Here is a 19,051-nt window from a genome sequence, read left to right as displayed (position 1 = left end):
CTGTGTTCTTTTTTTTTTTTTTTAAGATTTATTCATTCATTTGAGAGAGACAGAGCACACACAAATGGGGGGCAGGGCAGAGCGGGGAAGCAAAGGGACAAGTCAACTCCACACTGAGTAGGAACCTGACTCAAGGCTAAAGGGAAGCTTAACCTGAGGACCTTGAGATCATGACCTGAGCTGTGGTCACCGGACCAACTATACCACCCAGGCACCCCAGCTTGCCATGTTCTTAAAAACACCTGGTCTTTGGGGAACTTTTAAGGTGTTGTATCTTTAAATATTTTTTTTTTTAAAGATTTTATTTATTTATTTGACAGAGAGAGATCACAAGTAGGCAGAGAGGCAGGCAGAGAGAGAGAGAGAGGGAAGCAGGCTCCCTTCTGAGCAGAGAGCCCGATGTGGGACTCGATCCCAGGACCCTGAGATCATGACCTGAGCCGAAGGCAGCGGCTTAACCCACTGAGCCACCCAGGCGCCCCATCTTTAAATATTTTAACATTTTTTTTCTGTTGGTTATGTTTTATTCAGGTTTTCTATTTCTTCCTGAATAAAATTAGGTTATTTTCTTTAATTTCATGTAGATCAGTAATTGCCAACTGGGGGCAGTTTTACACTCTCCTCTACCCCAGACATTTAAATGTCTGGAAACATTCTTGTTCCTCACAATTAGCAGGAAGGGGATAATACTGACATCTAGTGAACAGAGGACAGGGATGCTACTACAAACACCCTACACTACCGAGGAGAGCCCCTCACAACAGTTCTCTGATCCAAAATGTCAACAGTGTGAAAATCCTGCTCTGGATGTTCAAACTTACGGGTATAAAGTAGTAGAATATTTAAGAAGAATCTCTGTCTATATGGTTATATAAAATACCTCACTCATAATGTCTTTAGTTTTTATTTTTTTTCTGGATCACACCCATATTCTGACCTCTAGAAAGAACACTTCTGGATTATGGACTAAATCTAAACTAGAGTTGACTTGATTTAATCTCTACATTTATTAATCCTTATCTCCTCTTGTTTTGGAAGTTATTTTACTTGCTTTCTACCTTCCTGTGTTTTACTCATAGTTTATTTTTCTGTTTATTAAATTATATGCATGTATCAAGGGATATACATTTTCCTATCAGTAAAGCTTTGGGTCACATTACACAGCATTTGGTATGTAGTACTCTCACATCACTCATTACTAAAGATTTTGTATTTTGTACTTTTAGTTTCTTCCTTAAATTACCAAGCTGATAGTGTATTTTGTTTTAGCTCAACGTTTTTAGTTGATTTATCATTCTGTTGCTTTTCTGTCAAAGTGGGGTGTTTTTAAAATTTTGATGTTCAATATGGGGTTACTTCCCTGTATTTTTCATATTAAGGAATGTTTTTATAATCTCCTAATTTGTTAAATAAAATCTTCATAATGGCTTCCTACATTTGTTACATTTCATTATAAAGACTGTCTTTATTATAAATCCACTAAGTAGAATAAAGTATAAACTGAGTTTTTCCACATTATTCACATGAGTATAATTTCATGCTAATATAAATCATTGACATGATATAGTTATTATATTTTACATTCATGTGGCCTTTTTTTCTGCATGAATATCTGATGCAAATTATAAAATACATGCATAGAGTTCTCATCTAGTAATTATCTGATGTCCCATAAGAGATTACTTGGAAGCAAAGGATTGCCTATATTCATTACAATCCTAGAGATTTTCTTTCTCTAGTATGAATTTTCTCCTGTCGAGTAAGACATGAACCATGGATAAAGGCCTTCCCACACTCCTTACATTCATAGGGTTTCTCACCAGTGTGAATTACCTGATGATGAATAAGTTGTGCTCCTTGACCAAAAGATTAGTCACATTCCTTACATTCACAGAGGTTTTCACCTGTATGAATTCATTGATAGTGTGAAAGTTCTCTGTTATGACTAAAGGACGGTCTACATTCCTTACATTCAAAGAGATTTGCTCTGGGATGAATTTTTTGATGTCCAATAAGATGTCAATGATAACGGAAGGCTTTACTACAATTGTTACATTCATAGGATCTTTCTCCAGTGTGATTCTCTGATACTGAATAAGAAGTGAGTGGTGATGGAAGGCTTTCCCATGTTCCCCACATTCATAGGGTCTTTCTCTACTGTAGACCCTTTGATGTCCCTTAAGAATTGAGCTATTGCTAAAAGCCTTCCCACATTCTTTACATTCAGAGCCTTTTACTTTAGTATGTGTTTTCTCACATCAAAGGAGGTACAAGTGGTAACTGAAAGCTTTTCTACATTCTTTGCATTCCTAGGGTTTCTCTCCAGTATGAATTCTCTGGTGTAGTCACAACTAAAACCCTTTCCACATTCCTTACATTCATCGGGTCTTTCTCCAGTATGAATTCTGTGATCTCGAATGAGATTTGGGGGGGGGGGGGGTGGAGAGCTTTCCTACACTCATTACATTCACAGAGTTTTTCTCCATTATGAATTTTCTGATGTCCATAAGTTTTGAGAAACTACCAAAAGCCTTTCCACAATCCTTACATTCATAGCATTTTTCTTCAGTGTGATTTCTCCCTTGGTGAATTAGCAGTGAGTGGTAACTGAAGACTTTCCCACATTCTCTGCATTCATAGGGGTTTTGCCTAGTATGATATATCTGATGTAGATTATAGGATATTTGTTGACTGAGACTTTGCATATTTTCATGGGTGACTGTCACAGCTTTAAGATATTCTTCTTGATTTCTCTGTTCTATCTGAAAATGGTGATTATACTTCCAATCGTCTTGAAAAATGGAACATCCAAAGTCATGGCTTATAAGTCTTTCCATTATCTTCCTCTGAGATAACTTTATTTCATAATTATCATCCTTTGATGAGAAGTCCTTTGTGGCACATTGGGATTTCATATCTGAGAAGTAAGAAAGAGAAAGAGAACATGCATTTTTTTTTCTAGTTCCTGGAAGAACAAAATTTCTGAAATAAGAATATTAACACAATACCTATAAGAAATTGAGGGCTAAGGGGCACCTGGGTGGCTCAGTGGGTTAAAGCCTCTGCCTTCGGCTCAGGTCAGGATCCCAGGGTCCTGGGATCGAGCCCGCAACGGGCTCTCTGCTCAGTGGAGAGCCTGCTTCCCCCTCTCTCTCTCTTCCTGCCTCTCCACTACTTGTGATCTCTGTCAAATAAATAAATAAAATCTTTAAAAAAAAAGAAAGTGAGGACTTGGAAAGATCTCAAATATAACCATGGAAGGTGAATGTGGACAGAGAAGGTGATTAAAGAAGCAGGTTAACTAAGTGTTCCTAAAATGTTGCTTCAGATCAGAATTACTGGGAAGTTTGTTAAAAATACAAATGGTACAAGTATCACTTCAAGGCAACTGAATCAAAATCTACAGGAACAGGCCTTGACTTTAAGAAAAATCTCTAGTGGATGCTTGGATGGCTCAGTTGTTAAGCGTCTGCCTTTGGCTCAGGTCATGCTCCTAGGGTCCTGGGACCAAGTCCCACATCAGGCTCCCTGCTCTGCAAGGAGTCTGCTTTTCCCTCTCTTTCTGCCCTGCCCCCCTACTCGTGTTCTCTCTCTCGTGCTCTCTTGCTTGCTCTCTCTCTCAAATAAATATTTTTTTAAAAGAGAAAAAAAGGAAAATCTCTAGTGATCCTGATGTAGTCTAAAATTAGAAAATCACTAAGGTTTTCCTTTGCACTTAGTATAACATTTGAAAAATGCTATTTTAACATTAACTCTAAGGTGATGTCAGGACCTGGCCCTAGCTAACATATCACTGAACTATGCTCTTCCCCATTCACTATGCTCTGTTCCAAAAGCAGATAAAATACCTTTTTTACATTAGTGTGATTTCCATTGCCTTTCTGGCAGGTACTGTCTTTGTATGGCTGGCCCCTTCTCATCCATCTGCTCTCGGTATAAATATAACTACAGGGGCGCCTGGGTGGCTCAGTGGTTTAAGCTGCTGCCTTCGGCTCGGGTCATGATCTCAGGGTCCTGGGATCGAGCCCCGCATCGGGCTCTCTGCTTGGCGGGGAGCCTGCTTCCCTCTCACTCTCTCTGCCTGCCTCTCTGCCTACTTGTGATCCCTCTCTGTCAAATAAATAAATAAAATCTTTAAAAATATATATATATATATAACTACAAATAACACTAAAAATCCCCCCTCTGAAACAGCATCAAACAACACCAAATCTTATTCCAGTGCCAGGATGACTAATCATAATCTTCATAAATTTTTCCCTCATTTATTTTTCTCATTTTCTACACTAGACTATAATATTCCTATTGGAAGGCACCATATCTGTTTCACTCTTATTTATTTAATAATATTTCACTATTATTTAATCAGCTTTTATCACACAATCTACCATATAACAGGTGTTCAGTAAGTAACTATTGAATGGTGAGGGTTAAAGAAAAGGAATTAGAATGAGCATGTTGGAAAATAACAGGCAGTTAACAGGGAAAACAATTATGTTCCATAATTATTTTAAAGAATCTTTATGATGTTCTATGCATTGTGGCAAAATTATATAACTAAAGTTTCATGTTATTATAAACATATAGATTTACTGATGTGGGGAAGATAGAGGGTACCCTCCAATGGGACAAAGCATGTTTCAGTGGCTAGTGATTCAGAAATTCTGTAATAAAAAGAATGTTGGGTGTTGATTTATGGGGCAAGACAATGTCAATTCAAAGTGGAAAATATCCTGGGGGAAGTTCGTCGAAGGGGCTCAATGAATCTGCTATGAGAAGATTACAAGGAGGTAGGTTTTGTGTCTAGAGTAGAGACTGTGTAAAATACCATTTATTTGCGTGGCATGTTTGGATTATCCTTGGAGTTCATCATTATCCTTGATGATGTTCACCAAGGATAAGAAACAAGTAGATTCACCAATGGCAATAGCCACTGACAGTTTGAAAGGAAAGCAACCTTCAGATAGGATGATAGAATAAAATGCAAAGTGGTGTAAAAGGAAGATCCACGGAACTGTATCAAAGAGACTGGATTTCAAGTCTCAGCTCTGCTAATTACAAGGATTGTGTCATTGAAAGAATAATTACAACCTCTAAGTCCCACTTCCATATCTGTAAAATGATGGTAACACCTAACATAGGTTAACTGCTAAAATGAAGAGTTATTTAGGAGAAGATTGGGAAAATAATGGAAACTGTTTGAAGTTCAGTGAAAGGCACATTATTATAGTATTCTCTTTACTTTTGCAAATATTTGAAAAATTCCAAAATAAAAAGAAAAGAAGATAATAATTTGGGTAAAGTCCCTGAAAAAAAATAAGTGGTATTTTAATAAGTGTTGATTATAATAAAGAAAAAAATATTTTCACAAAAATGATGAAAGTGGATAAGGCAAACTATTTTGAGGACATCAAAGTAGTGCCAGACTGAGAAGCATAAGCCAAAAGGTAAACATTATTCTAGCCTCAACTTCTTCAACATTCAAAAAATCTTGTCTAGCTCTTAAATAAGTCTTTAATTTTTTTTCTCTTCTCTTGAAGTCCACAGCTGATACTCAATCCCAAGAATAAATGATTTCTCATACAGGGAGAAAATATTTGTTTAACATCCAAAAGATATAAGGAGCTCATACAGCTCAGGGTATTAAGGAGGGCATGTATTGCATGGAGCACTGGGTTTTGTACATAAACAATGAATCTTAGAACACTGAATTAAAAATTAATGATGTATTTTATGGTGACTAACGTACACAAAAATTTAAAAAAAGAAAGAAATGGGAGGACCTGAATAGACATTTTTCCAAAGAACACATACAAAAGGCCATGTTCATGAAAATGTACTCAACATCACTCATCATTAGGGACATGCAAATCAAAACCACAATGAGATATCACCTCATGCCTGACAGAATGGCTATTATCAAAATGACAGGCGATAACAAATGCTGGCCAGCATGCAGAGAAAAGGAAGCCCTTGTACAATGTTGGTGGGAATATAAATTATTAAAGCCACTGTGGAAAAACAGTATTGGAATTCCTCAAATAATTAAAAATTGAACTGCTGTAGGATCCAATAATCCTACTTCTGAATATATCCAAAGGAAATGAAATCCTTATCTTGAAGAGATATTTGTACCCCCTTGTTCATTGTTGCTTCAGTCACAATAACCAAGACATGGAACAACTTAAGTGTCCACTGACTCATGAATGGATTAAGAAAAGATGGTGTTTATAAATGGGATGTAATTCAGCCATAAAGAAGAAGGAAATCCTGTCATTTGTGACAACATGGATGAACCTTGAGGGCATTATGTGTAGTGAAATAAGTCATACAGAGAAAGTGATCTCATTTATATGTGAAATCTAAAAGGCTGAACTCATAGGAATAGAAAGTAGATTGGTGGATGGGGCATCTGGGTGGCTCAGTCACTTAAGCATCCACCTTTGGCTCAGGTCATGATCCCAGGGTCATGGGATCGAGTCCTGCATCAGGCTCCCTATTCAGCGGGAAGGCTGCTGCTCCTTCTCCCTCCGCCCTTCACCCCCCAACTTGTGTTCTCTCTCGCTCATTCTGCTCTCTCTCCCTCAAATAATTAAAAAAAAAATCTTTTTTAAAGAACATATGAATAAACCCACAAATAAACCGATTAAAAACTGGGCAGAGGACCTAAATAGATATTTTCCAAAGAAGACATACAGATGGCCAATTAATCAATGTAATGTCTGTTTTTACAAAGAGGAATATATGTATGCATTCCTTTTGTAATTAAAAATAATTTTAAAAAAATCAAAGAAGATTTAAAAAATATTTAAAAAAATTTAAAAAAGATTTTAAAAATCCGAAATAATTATCCAAGAAGAAAGTAATGGAGATCATGTTCTTTTCTAATGCTTTTTGAGATATAAATCACACTCCATACAATTCACTCATTTAGAGAACATAATTCAACTCGACCATTCTCTTACACCATTCACAAAGACAAATTTGAAATGGATGAAAGACATCATGTGAGGCAGGAATCCATCAAAATCCCAGAGGAGAACATAGGCAGTAACCTCTTTGACATTGGACAGAGCAACTTCTTTCAAGATGAGTCTCCAAAGGCAAAGGAAACAAAAGCGAAAATGAACTTTTGGGACTTCCTCAAGATCAAAAGCTTCTGCACAGCAAAGGAAACAGTCAACAAAACAAAGAGGCAACCCATGGAATGGGAGAAAATATTCGCAGATGACACTACGATAAAGGGCTGATATGCAAGATCTATAAAGAACTCCTTAAACTCAACACCCCAAAACCAGATAATCACAACAAAAATGGGCAGAAGACATGAACAGACGCTTCTCCAAAGAAGACATACAAATGGCTAACAGACACATGAAAAAATGTTTTTCATCATTAGCCATCAGGGAAATCCAAATCAAAATTTCACTGAGATACCACCTTACACCAGTTAGAATGCCCAAAATTAACAAGACAGTAAACAACAAGTGCTGGACAGGATGTGGAGAAAAGGGAACCCTCCTACACTCTTGTTGGGAATGCAGGTTAATGCAGCCACTTTAGAAAACAGTGTGGAGATTCCTCAAAAAATTAAAAATAGGGGCGCCTGGGTGGCTCAGTGCGTTAAAGCCTCTGCCTTTGCCTCAGGCCATGATCCCAGGGTCTTAGGATTGAGCCCCGCATCAGGCTCTCTGCTCAGCAGGGAACCTGCTTCCCTTCCTCTTTCTCTGTCTGCCTCTCTGCCGACTTGTGATCTCTGCTGTCAAAGAATAAATAAAATATTTTTTAAAAAATTAAAAATAGAGCTACCCTATGACCCTGCAATTGCACTACTGGTATTTAACCCAAAGATAGAGATGTAGTGAACAGAGGGCCATATGTACCCCAGTGTTCATAGCAGCAATGGCCACAATCGCCAAACTGTGGAAAGAGCCAAGATGCCCTTCAACAGATGAATGGATAAAGAAGATATGGTCCATATATACAATGACATACAACACCTCCCTCCGAAAGGATGAATACCCAGCTTTTGTATCAACATGGAGAGGACTGAGGAGATTGTGCTAAGTGAAATAAGTCAAGCAGAGAAAGTCAGTTATATTGTTTCATTTACTTGTGGAGCATAAGAAATAACATGGAGGATATTAGGAAAAGGAAAGGAAAAGTGAATTGGGGTAAATCAGAGGGGGAGATGAAGCATGAGAGACTATGGACTCCCAGAAACAAACTGAGGGTTTTGGAAGGGAGGGAGATGAGGGGATGGGTGAGCCTGGTGGTGGGTATTAAGGAGGACACGTATTGCATGGAGTACTGGGTATGGTGTATAAACAATGAATCTTGGAACACTGAAAAAATAAAATTTAAAAAATAGAGAACATAATTCAGTGATTTTTAGCATATTTACACAGTTGTATAACCATCACCACAGTCAAGTTTAGAATATTTTCATCATCTTCAAAAGAAAGCTATATCCTTCAGCAGTAACTTCCCATTGTCCCCAATTTCACCAACAACAACTTATCTTCTTTCTATATCTAAAGATTTGCCTGTTATAGACATTTTAAATGGAATAATACAATATATAGTCTTCTGTGTCTAGCTTCTTTCACTTAACATATGTTTTAAAGGGTCATACATATTGTGGTATATATTACTGTTATACTCCTTCCTAATGACAAATAATATTACATTGTATGGATATACTATATATTTTTTGTTTATCAGCTAATGGAAATTTGAGTTATTTCTGCTTTTTGGCTATTGTGAATAATGCTGCAATGAACAATCATGTACAAGTTTTTCTGTGGACAGTTGATTTCCTTGTGTAACACCCAGGCGCCATAAGGTTGTATTTTTTAACAGCAAATTTTCTTAGGTAATTGCCATATTTATCATTGGGATTTTGGTTAAGTACATGAAAAAATCCACACGACAGAACACTAAGAAACTAAAAATTGTGATCCAGATTCATGTTAATAAATAAGGGAAGTTAAAAAAAATAAATAAGGGAAGTTATCCATGATACAGTTAAGTTTGCACAGTACAATCCTGTGGTTTTCTCTAGTTGGTACAATTACAAGTTTGCATTTTCTTATGTTTTGTAACTTTTTAAAAAAGATTTATTTATTTATTTTAGGGGGGACAGGGAAAGAGAGAATCTCAAGCAGACCCCATGCTAAGCAGAGAGCCCGATGTGGGGCTTGATCCCATGACCCTGAGATCATGACCTGAGCCAAAATCAAGAGTCCAACGTTAAACTGACTGAGCCACCCAGACAACCCAATATTTATAAACTTTTAAAGTAAGAAAGAATAATGCTATATAGTATTTCCAAAAACAACAAGGATTTACTTCTAACAAATTGCAAATTATCTGTAAGAAAGAAAAATGTCACTTCTATTCCCTCTTTTGCTACATGCATAAAGGTTATAAAATGGCTGTTCAATATATTTTTATTTTATTTTATTATTTTTTAAAGATTTTATTTATTTATTTCCAGGGCGGGAGTGAGAGAGACAGAGAGAGAGTACAAGCAGGAGAAGTGGCAGGCAGAGGGAGAAGCAGATTCCCTACTGAGCAAGGAGCCCGATGCAGAACTTGATCCCAGGACCCCAGGATCCTGACCTGAGCCAAAGGCAGATGATTAACCAACTGAGCCACCCAGGAGTCCCTGTTTTTTTTTTTACTTTTTAAAAAAGTTTTATTTATTTATTTGAGAGAGAGAGATCACAAGCAGGGGGGAGGGGTAGAGGGAGAAGCAGACTCCCTGATGAGCAGGGAGCCCGATGCAGGACTCAATCTCAGGACCCTGGGATCATGTCCTGAACCAAAGGTAGACACTTAACCAACTGAGTCACCCAGGCGCCCTTCAATTTCAGATTTAAACAAATATATGCCTCATTTAACTTCATGACTAAAATATTTGAAACATGCCCTTAAGATCTCAGAAATTTATTTATTTATTATTTTTTTTATTAAAGATTTTTTATTTATTTATTTGACAGAGAGAGATCACAAGTAGGCAGAGAGGCAGGCAGAGAGAGTGAGAGGGAAGCAGGCTCCCCGCCGAGCAGAGAGCCCAACGCGGGACTCGATCCCAGGACCCCAAGATCACGACCCGAGCCGAAGGCAGCGGCCTAAACCACTGAGCCTCTTCTCTATCTCTCACATTTCAAATGAAGAATAATTATTTGGTGACTTTCCTTTCTAATCTCACTTCAGCCCTATAAACATTTAAGGTCCTTAAAGATGACATGTCAAATGCCACAGTCCTTGGTGGCTCTTTATCCCCTTCTGTTTCTCATAGATATGTGCCACTGCTGACGGTTTTGATAATTAGGACTTGGTTTTCTGGCCCTGCACTCTTCTAATCTTCAGCCTGCTTATACAAGTCATACTTTACCTCCTTCCTCGGCACATACCGTGAGGCTTTACTTGCAATCTCTGATGGTCTCCTCACTCCCACATGCCACCTACTGGCTCCACTTTGATAAATCCCATGGCTCCATCTTTAAGCCTCACTTTCTTTTGATTTCTCTGTCTGTACCTTTTGGAAGTTATTTGTGGTTCCCCTATTATACAGCAAATTACTTAGCAACTTTTAAAAATCATCTAGTAAAGTATTACCTACTAATTAGCAAACCAGCAAATACTAACGAAGGAGAGGCATGGGCAGGGGATGTGTTTAAGGGGTAGATGAGAGGGACACCCTCCAACTTTTTAATCTAATTCTTTGGATTGCTTTCTCTGCATCTGACAAGTTTTTGGCACTTTAACTTCAAAAATGATTAGGACAGATTTCATCCTATTTTATTTTTTTAAAGATTTTTATTTATTTATTTGACAGAGCAAGAGAGACCACAAGTAGGCAGAGAGGCAGGCAGAGAGAGGGGGGAAGCAGGCTTCCTGCTGAGCAGAGCACCCCATGCGGGGCTTAATCCCAGTACCCTGAGATCATGACCTGAGCCGAAGGCAGAGGCTTCACCCACTGAGCCACCCCTTCATCCTATTTTATAGCTGAATAATATTCCATTATATGTATGCGCATATATCTACACACACCACATCTTTAACCATTCATCAGTCGATGGACATTTGGGCTCTTTCCATAATTTGGCTATTGTGGAAAATGCTGCTATAAATATCAGGGTACATGTATCCCTCAGAATTAGTATTTTTGTAAATATCCAGTAATGCAATTGCTGGATTATATGGTAGTTTTATTTTGAAATTTTTAAGGAATTTTCATACTGTTTTCCAGAGTGGCTGTACAAGTTTGCATTCTCATTAACAGTGCAAAAGTGTTCCCCTTTCTCCACATCCTTACCAACACCTCTTGTTTCTTGTGTTATTAATTTTAGCCATTCTGATTCCTAATTATAAAGAACAAACTGATGGTTACCAGAGGGGAGGCGGGAGTGGGGGTGGGTTAAATAGGTGATGGGGACTAAAGGGTGAACTTGTAGTGAGCACTGGGTGTTGTATGGAAGTGTTCAATCACTAAATTGTATACCTCAAACTAATATTACACTGTATATTAACTAACTGGAATTTACGTCTCAGGCTGAATTCATGGGTGTTCAGAATGCTTTGATAGTTATCTAGCTAAACTCAAAGGACCAGATGAAATGAGGGGCCCTACTCTACCACCATCTTGCTTCCCTCCCAACTAACTGGAATTTAAATAAAAACTTAAAAAAATAAGTAGGCTAGCAAAAATAAATGAGTTACATATATCATCAAATGATTTTCAACAAGGATGTCAAGGCTACCCAACAGCAGAGGATGGAGGCATTCTAGGTAGAGTTTTTTTCAGTACCAAATACTTTTATGTACTATTGTGTAAATTCAAAAAAACCTATCCTATATGCATATACAAAAGTTGTCTATACACAAGTCTATATATAAAGAGGAATCTTAATTACTGGGAGGTGGGGAGCATCCTTACCCAATGAGACCAAGTGGCTGTAGTTCTCCAACATCACATCTCTGTACAAGTGCCTCTGCTTTAAGTCTAAAAATTCCCACTCCTCCATGAGAAGTCAACAGCCACGTCCCTGAACATCACTGCTTGCTGAAAAAACAAGGCTATGTGTTACTTATGAAATTCATCACATATCTCTACTTCACTAAACCCCAAATCTGATGAGGGATGACTTCCTGGTTCCTGGAGGGAAGTGCTCCTATTAAAAGACTGAGCACAAGGTTTGCTGATCAATTCACTGAATGAGTATATAAAGGCGTAAAAAGAAGAGAACAGTCTGGAGTGAGGCTCTGGACTGTGAGTCCCACCACTGTTGGGAGGGAGAAGCTTGGAACCAGGCTCTTGGAAAGAAATTACTGTAATCCTGGAAAGAAGAAAACACCAGTAACCTCAGTCATGACTCAGGATTACAAGCACTGTTCAGTTCTACTCTTTTCTTCCTTCTCTCTTCAGCTTTATTCCCTCTTCCCTTAGAGACAGGCTGAGTTCAGAGAAGACGAAACTAAGGAAGGAAAAGAAAAGGCAGTGAGGGGGCGCCTGGGTGGCTCAGTGAGTTAAAGCCTCTGCCTTTGGCTCAGGTCATGATCCCAAGGTCCTGGAATCGAGCCCCGCATCAGGCTCTCTGCTCAGCAGGGAGCCTGCTTCCCTCGCGCTCTCTCTCTGGCTGCCTCTCTGCCTACCTGTGATTTCTGTCTGTCAAATAAATAAATAAAATCTTTAAAAAAAAAAAAAAGGAAGTGAGAAGTAAGACTTCTTAAGAGCTCTCTGGATCATCAGGTTAGATATGACTCCCATCACTACAAGAGTATTTGCCTTACGATAATTCATTAAACTATACATTTATTTGTATAGGGGGGTTTTTTTGCATCTGTTACATTTTGCAACAAAAAATTTAAAAAATAAAAGAACTATCACTTTCACTCTCCTTCCTATTCCTACTTTCCTTGCTCATGCCATCTACTCAACATAGATAAACACAAGGGACATATGAGGGAATGTAGAACATTAAGAGCTGTCTCCTACACTAAGGACCAGCATTATACTTCTTGAATGAATGGCCTTCCGAACACATAGCAAAAAAAATTCATCATACAAAGAACTAGAAAAACTTCAACTTGTAAGGACAAAGACAACCAACAGATGCAAATGCCAAAATGACACAGAGGGTTGAAATTATCAGTGACTGTAAAGAAGCTTTTTTTTAAAAAAAATATTTTATTTATTTGACAGAGAGAAATCACAACTAGGCAGAGAGGCAGGCAGAGAGAGAGTAGGAAGCAGGCTCCCCACGGAGCAGAGAGCCCGATGCGGGGCTCGATCCCAGGACCCTGAGATCATGACCCGAGCCGAAGGCAGAGGCCTCAACCCACTGAGCCACCCAGGCGCCCCTGTAAAGAAGCTTTTATAACTCTGCTAATGAATACTCTTGAAATGAAGAAATGTAGAAGATCTCAGGTTCTGGGAGATGGCATATTAGGAAGAACCAGCAATCAGTCTCCCCATCTAGACAACAATTGTGTTGGGAGAATCTGATGTAACTTTTAGAACTCTGGAATCTGCAGCACCTGGGAGTCTCAGTAGATTAAACATCCTACTCCTGATTTTGGCTCAGGTCATGATCTGAGCCAAAATCATGAACCCTGTTGATGTCAGTCTCCACGCTGGGCGTGGAGCCTGAATAAGATTTCTTCTTCTCCCTTTGCATCCCTCCCTTCCCCCAAAATTGGGTGTGTGCTGTTTCTCTCTCATGAAAGAAAGAAAGAAGAAAGAAAGAAAGAAGAAGGAAGAAAAGAAAGAAAGAGGAAAGAACTTTGGCTCAGGTCATGATCTCAGGGTCCTGGGATTGAGCCCCACATCGGGCTCTCTGCTCAGCAGGGAGCCTGCTTCCCCCCCACCCCCCGCCTCTCTGCCTACTTGTGATCTCTCTCTATGTTAAAGAAAGAAATAAAAAAAAATATTAAAAAAAAGAAAGGAAAGAAAAGAAAAGAAAATGAACTCTGGAGTCTATTGAAGGCTTACAGGGAAAGGCTTGCATAATAAATTCTAGTTACTTTTGGTCAATTTCAGCTCTTAGCAAAGTAGTAGATATCCAATGACCATCCCCAGCCAAGTGGTAGGTACCTGTGCATATGTTCCTGGAGCTGCTTGCACATAGCTTCCAGGAGCCAGGATGAGAGAAAAGGACCCTGTCCTCCAAATATTGGGGATCTCTCCTCTGACTGCTGATTGTTGCTTCTGATCGGAGAGATGCAGACAAAGAAGCAGGTTATTGTTGCTACAATTCCTTCTTTGTTGCAAGCCCCTCCCTCTCCAGCTCAAGTGACTTCCAGGAGATTTAAAAGACCAGCATCCCAATGTTCATCATCACTAGCCATCAGGGAGATTCAAATTAAAACCACATTGAGATACCACCTGACACCAGTTAGAATGGCCAAAATTAGCAAGACAGGAAACAACATGTGTTGGAGAGGATGTGGAGAAAGGGGAACCCTCTTACACTGTTGGTGGGAATGCAAGTTGGTGCAGCCACTTTGGAGAACAGTGTGGGGATTCCTCAAGAAATTAAAAATAGAGCTTCCCTATTACCCTGCAATTACACTACTGGGTATTTACCCCAAAGATACAGATGTAGTGAAAAGAAGGGCCATCTGTACCCCAATGCTTATAGCAGCAATGGCCATGGTTGCCAAACTGTGGAAAGAACCAAGATGCCCTTCAACGGACGAATGGATAAGGAAGATGTGGTCCATATATAGTATGGAGTATTATGCCTCCATCAGAAAGGATGAATACCCAACTTTTGTAGCAACATGGAAGAGATTATGCTGAGTGAAATAAGTCAAGCAGAGAGAATCAATTATCATATGGTTTCACTTATTTGTGGAGCATAAGAAATAACACGGAGGATATGGGGAGATGGAGAGGAGAAGGGAGTTGAGGGAAATTGGAAGGGGAGGTGAACCATGAGAGACTATGGACTCTGAAAAACAAACTGAGGGTTTTGAAGGGGTGGGGGGTGGGAGGTTGGGAGAACCAGGTAGTGGGTATTAGGGAGGGCACGTATTGCATGGAGCACTGGGTGTGGTGTAAAAACAATGAATACTGTTATGCTGAAAAGAAAAAAAAAAAAAAAAGACCAGCATCCCTTTACTCTCTCTACATGTTTCATTTTTCCCCTTCTTGGGAGGAGACCTCAAAGTCTATGACATTCAAGAACAACTGTATATCATGGGTTGGAAGAACAAATATTGTTAAAATGTCTACACTACCCAAAACAATCTATAGATTTAATGCAATCTCTATCAAAATACCAACACTATTTTTCACAGAACTAGAACAAACACTCCTAAAATTTGTATGGAACCACAAAAGACTGGAATAGCCAAAGCAATCTTGAGAAATAACAAAACTGGAGGTATCATAATTTCAGGCTTCACGTTAAATTATGAAGCTATGGTCATCAAAACAGTATAGTGCTGGCAAAAAAATAGACACCTAGATCCGTGGAACAGAAAAGAAAGCCCAGAAAGGAACCCATAATTATGTGGCCAATTAATCTTTGATATAAGATGAAAGAATATACAATGGAGAAAAGACATTCTCTTCAACAAATGGTGTTGGGAAAACTCAACACTACATGAGAAAGAATGAAACTGGACCACTTTCTTACTACATAAAAACAAACTCAAAATGAATTAAAGACCTAAACATGAGATCTAAAGCCATAAAAATTCTCAGGGAGACCACAGGCAATAATTACTCTGACATTAGCTGCAACAGCATCTTTCCGGATAGGTCTCCTTAGACAAAGGAAATAAAAGCAAAAATAAACTATTGGGACTACATCAAAATAAAAAGAAAGAAAGAAACAAAGAAAGAGGAAAGAAAAGAGGGGTGCCTGGGTGGCTCAGTGGGTTAAGCCGAGTGAAGGAAACAATCAACAAAACTAAAAGGCAACCTATGGAATAGGAGCAGATGTTTGTAAATTACATATCTCATAGTATCCAGGGGTGCTTGGGCAGCTCAGTCGTTAAGAGTCTGCCTTCTGCTCAGGTCATGATCCCAGGGTCCTGGGATTGAGCCCTGCATTGGGCTCCCTGCTCAGGAGAGCCTGCTTCTCCCTCTCCCACTCCCTCTGCTTGTGTTCCCTCTCTCACTGTGTCTCCCTCTGTCAAATAAATAAATAATTTTAAAAAAATGTTAGTATCCAAAATATATAGAATACATTATAATCACAATTCAACACAATTATTAATTATGACAGTGCTTATCCACAAAGAGGAAAATGTCTTTTTTTTTTTTTTGCATTATTGAGAGGGGCAGGCAAGTAACAGAAGGTATATGTATTGTAATCTCACCTGTAATACTATAGAACCATGCAAGTGAAAATTTTGAAATACATTCTTGAAAATAATGAGTAATTCTGGATGATGAAATTATAATTTGGATCTGATTCTTTATAATCTCAAGTTTCTGATTGCTTTTCATTAAGTTTGTAACACTGCCATCAGAAAAACAGACTATAGGGGCACCTCTGTGGCTCAGTGGGTTAAACCTCTGTCTTTGGCTCAGGTCATGATCTCAGGGTCCTGGGATTGAGCCCTGCATCAGGCTCTCTGCTGAGCAAGGAGCCTGCTTCCCCCTCTCTGCCTGCCTCTCTGCCTACTTGTAATCTCTGTGTCAAATAAATAAAATCTTTAAAAAAAACAGACTATCAAGTCATTTTTATTTTGTGAAAAAATATTAACCAGAGATAGGATAAGAGCACCCTAAATGGTAAGAAAATTATGACTAGGCTGTAAACACATGCCTGTGACAGGAATATGGGCCATTAAGAAAATAAGTGTGACTGAACCAAACACCACCACCATGTTTTAGAACATTTTAAAAAACTACAGAAACTCTGAAAACAATATTAGTTGTATTGCAATAATACACCAATATAGTTGTATTACAATATTAGTTGTAAAACAAAATTCTATTACATATCTAACCATATCCCCACTGTTGTTTTTTGGATATTATCATCTTAAAGGTAATTCCAAGACATTGATTTTAGGCCTGGTCTTTTACTTTAAAAAAATGTTTTTATTATTACTTTGGCATGAGGGTCATGTCCCCCCCTGGTGATTATCAGGAAACTACTGGGGTGGGGTGGTGAAGCACAAAATCAAGTAGCTGAAAAATTTGTAGTTTACAGTTTGAAGGGGATTTTCATCCCCTGGAAACTACTCCAAGTTTAATAATTAATGCTCTAGGGGCGCCTGGGTGGCTCAGCGGGTTAAAGCCTCTGCCTTCAGCTCAGGTCATGATCCCAGGGTCTTGGGATCGAGCCCCACATCGGGCTCTCTGCTTAGCTGGGAGCCTGCTTCCTCCTCTCTCTCTCTCTCTCTGCCTGCCTTTCTGCCTACTTGTGGTCTCTATCTGTCAAATAAACAAATCTTAAAAAAAAAAATTAATGCTCTAGATCACTTGAATACACTGATCATTATCTTACTTGCAAGCACCATCACAACCTACTTCATATTTTCACTTCCCCAATCTAAAGCAAGAATCAAGTAGATGTGGCCCAAGACAACACAGACTAGGCTGCTCAACCTCAAGCCAGAACTGGGTGACGCTAACCATGCCTGATAAAAATTTCCTGCAAAAAACCATGCCCTAGGGGCACCTGGGTGGCTCAGTGGGTTAAGCTTCTGCCTTCAGCTCAGGTCATGGTCTCAGGGTCCTGGGATCCAGCCCCGCATCCGGCTCCCAGCTCAGCGGGGAACCTGCTTCCCTCCTCTCTCTGCCTACCTCTGCCTACTTGTGATCTCTCTCTCTGTGTCAAATAAATAAATAAAATATTAAAAAACAAAACAAAACAAAACCATGCCCAAGCCCTAAGTCCCACTCCTCCCAACAGACGAGGAGGGATGTCAGAAGAGGCTGTCTCAGGGGAAGGACTGACCAGAATCTGTCCTGAGTTACAGGGATCTCTTGGGACAAAGTATTGGAGTCACAATGGCAGTCGAAGGCACTCCATAACCACACACGCAATGCCACGGTCACGGTAACAATCGCACACTCATCTCACATACACACACGACACCTGTACCGTCATAGGCACACTCGCAGACACGGTTTCTCGGAGATAAACCATACCAGGGATGCACACAGTCATACCAGCAGAGTCATGGGCTCCCCGCACCTACACACCCCCCCACCCCCACACACAGACGCAGTCACACAACGTCACAATCATACGCCCGCCACGGGGACATGGTGATTGTCAAACGCAACGTCACAGATGCCGCACACCGTCACACATACCCACCCACATCCACAACTTTACCCCTCAGCCCGCTAGCGATCTGAAGCTGTGCACCCGCTCCGTTTCCACGCGGGCTCAAGTTGCCTCACCTCAAGCCACCCCAGGGTTAGTTCCAAACTAGCCGATCTGAGCCACGCCTACTGCAGTCTCCCAGGACTCTCGGCGCGGAGGCTAAGGTCCGGCCCCCGTGGGAACAGACTCAGAGCTGACGCGGAAAGTTGAGTAGGGCCGCGGATCTCTGGGAAATGTAGTCTGCAGCCAAAGTACGCGGAAAAAATGGCGCCACCCGGGAGGGATTTGAATTCCTGTCTCCACGCTTCAGGAATTTCGGTCTAGAATCGGAGCGAGGCTCCCAGACGTGGCCCACCGCCCTGATTATGTGAGCTTCTGCATCAAGAAGCAGGAAAGAACTCCAAGTCCATGAAAGAACTTGATATGGGAAGTTGCAGAGCTATCTGAAAACTGTGGTCTGGAGATGAGAACACCAGAAATCTGGTGAAAGGGACTTGGCCTTACTAGAGGTACTCAGAGGTTGATTTCCTGGGTAGGCATTTTTATGGTGGCTGAAATCTGTGCTTAGCCAGGTGGGTGATAAACACTCGGCATTTCAGACCCTGTTTTAAAAAAAAAAAGCAACACAAAATTCAACTGAGTCAATTTGAAGGTCTGATTGGCTTTATTGAATATTTTATCAGCAAAAGATAGGTTTATTTAGAAATGAAAGATAATCACAAGCCAAAGCGAAACCCTTACGC

The 19,051-nt window shown here is 39.7% G+C and overlaps 1 long non-coding RNA gene across 1 annotated transcript; it reads right to left on the bottom strand.

Annotated features, from left to right (window-relative positions):
* Positions 1–499: 499 nt before the first annotated feature.
* Positions 500–18,439, bottom strand: LOC123931580. Its single transcript, XR_006816277.1, has 3 exons — positions 18,386–18,439; positions 11,948–12,073; positions 500–2,917 (listed from the first exon to the last, which is right to left on the bottom strand). It is a non-coding gene; the product is annotated as an uncharacterized LOC123931580 (long non-coding RNA).
* Positions 18,440–19,051: the final 612 nt, after the last annotated feature.

The sequence above is a fragment of the Meles meles genome, chromosome 19 (assembly GCF_922984935.1).
Source record: "Meles meles chromosome 19, mMelMel3.1 paternal haplotype, whole genome shotgun sequence".
Lineage (NCBI taxonomy): Eukaryota > Metazoa > Chordata > Mammalia > Carnivora > Mustelidae > Meles > Meles meles.
This window is presented reverse-complemented; position numbering and strand designations above follow the sequence as displayed.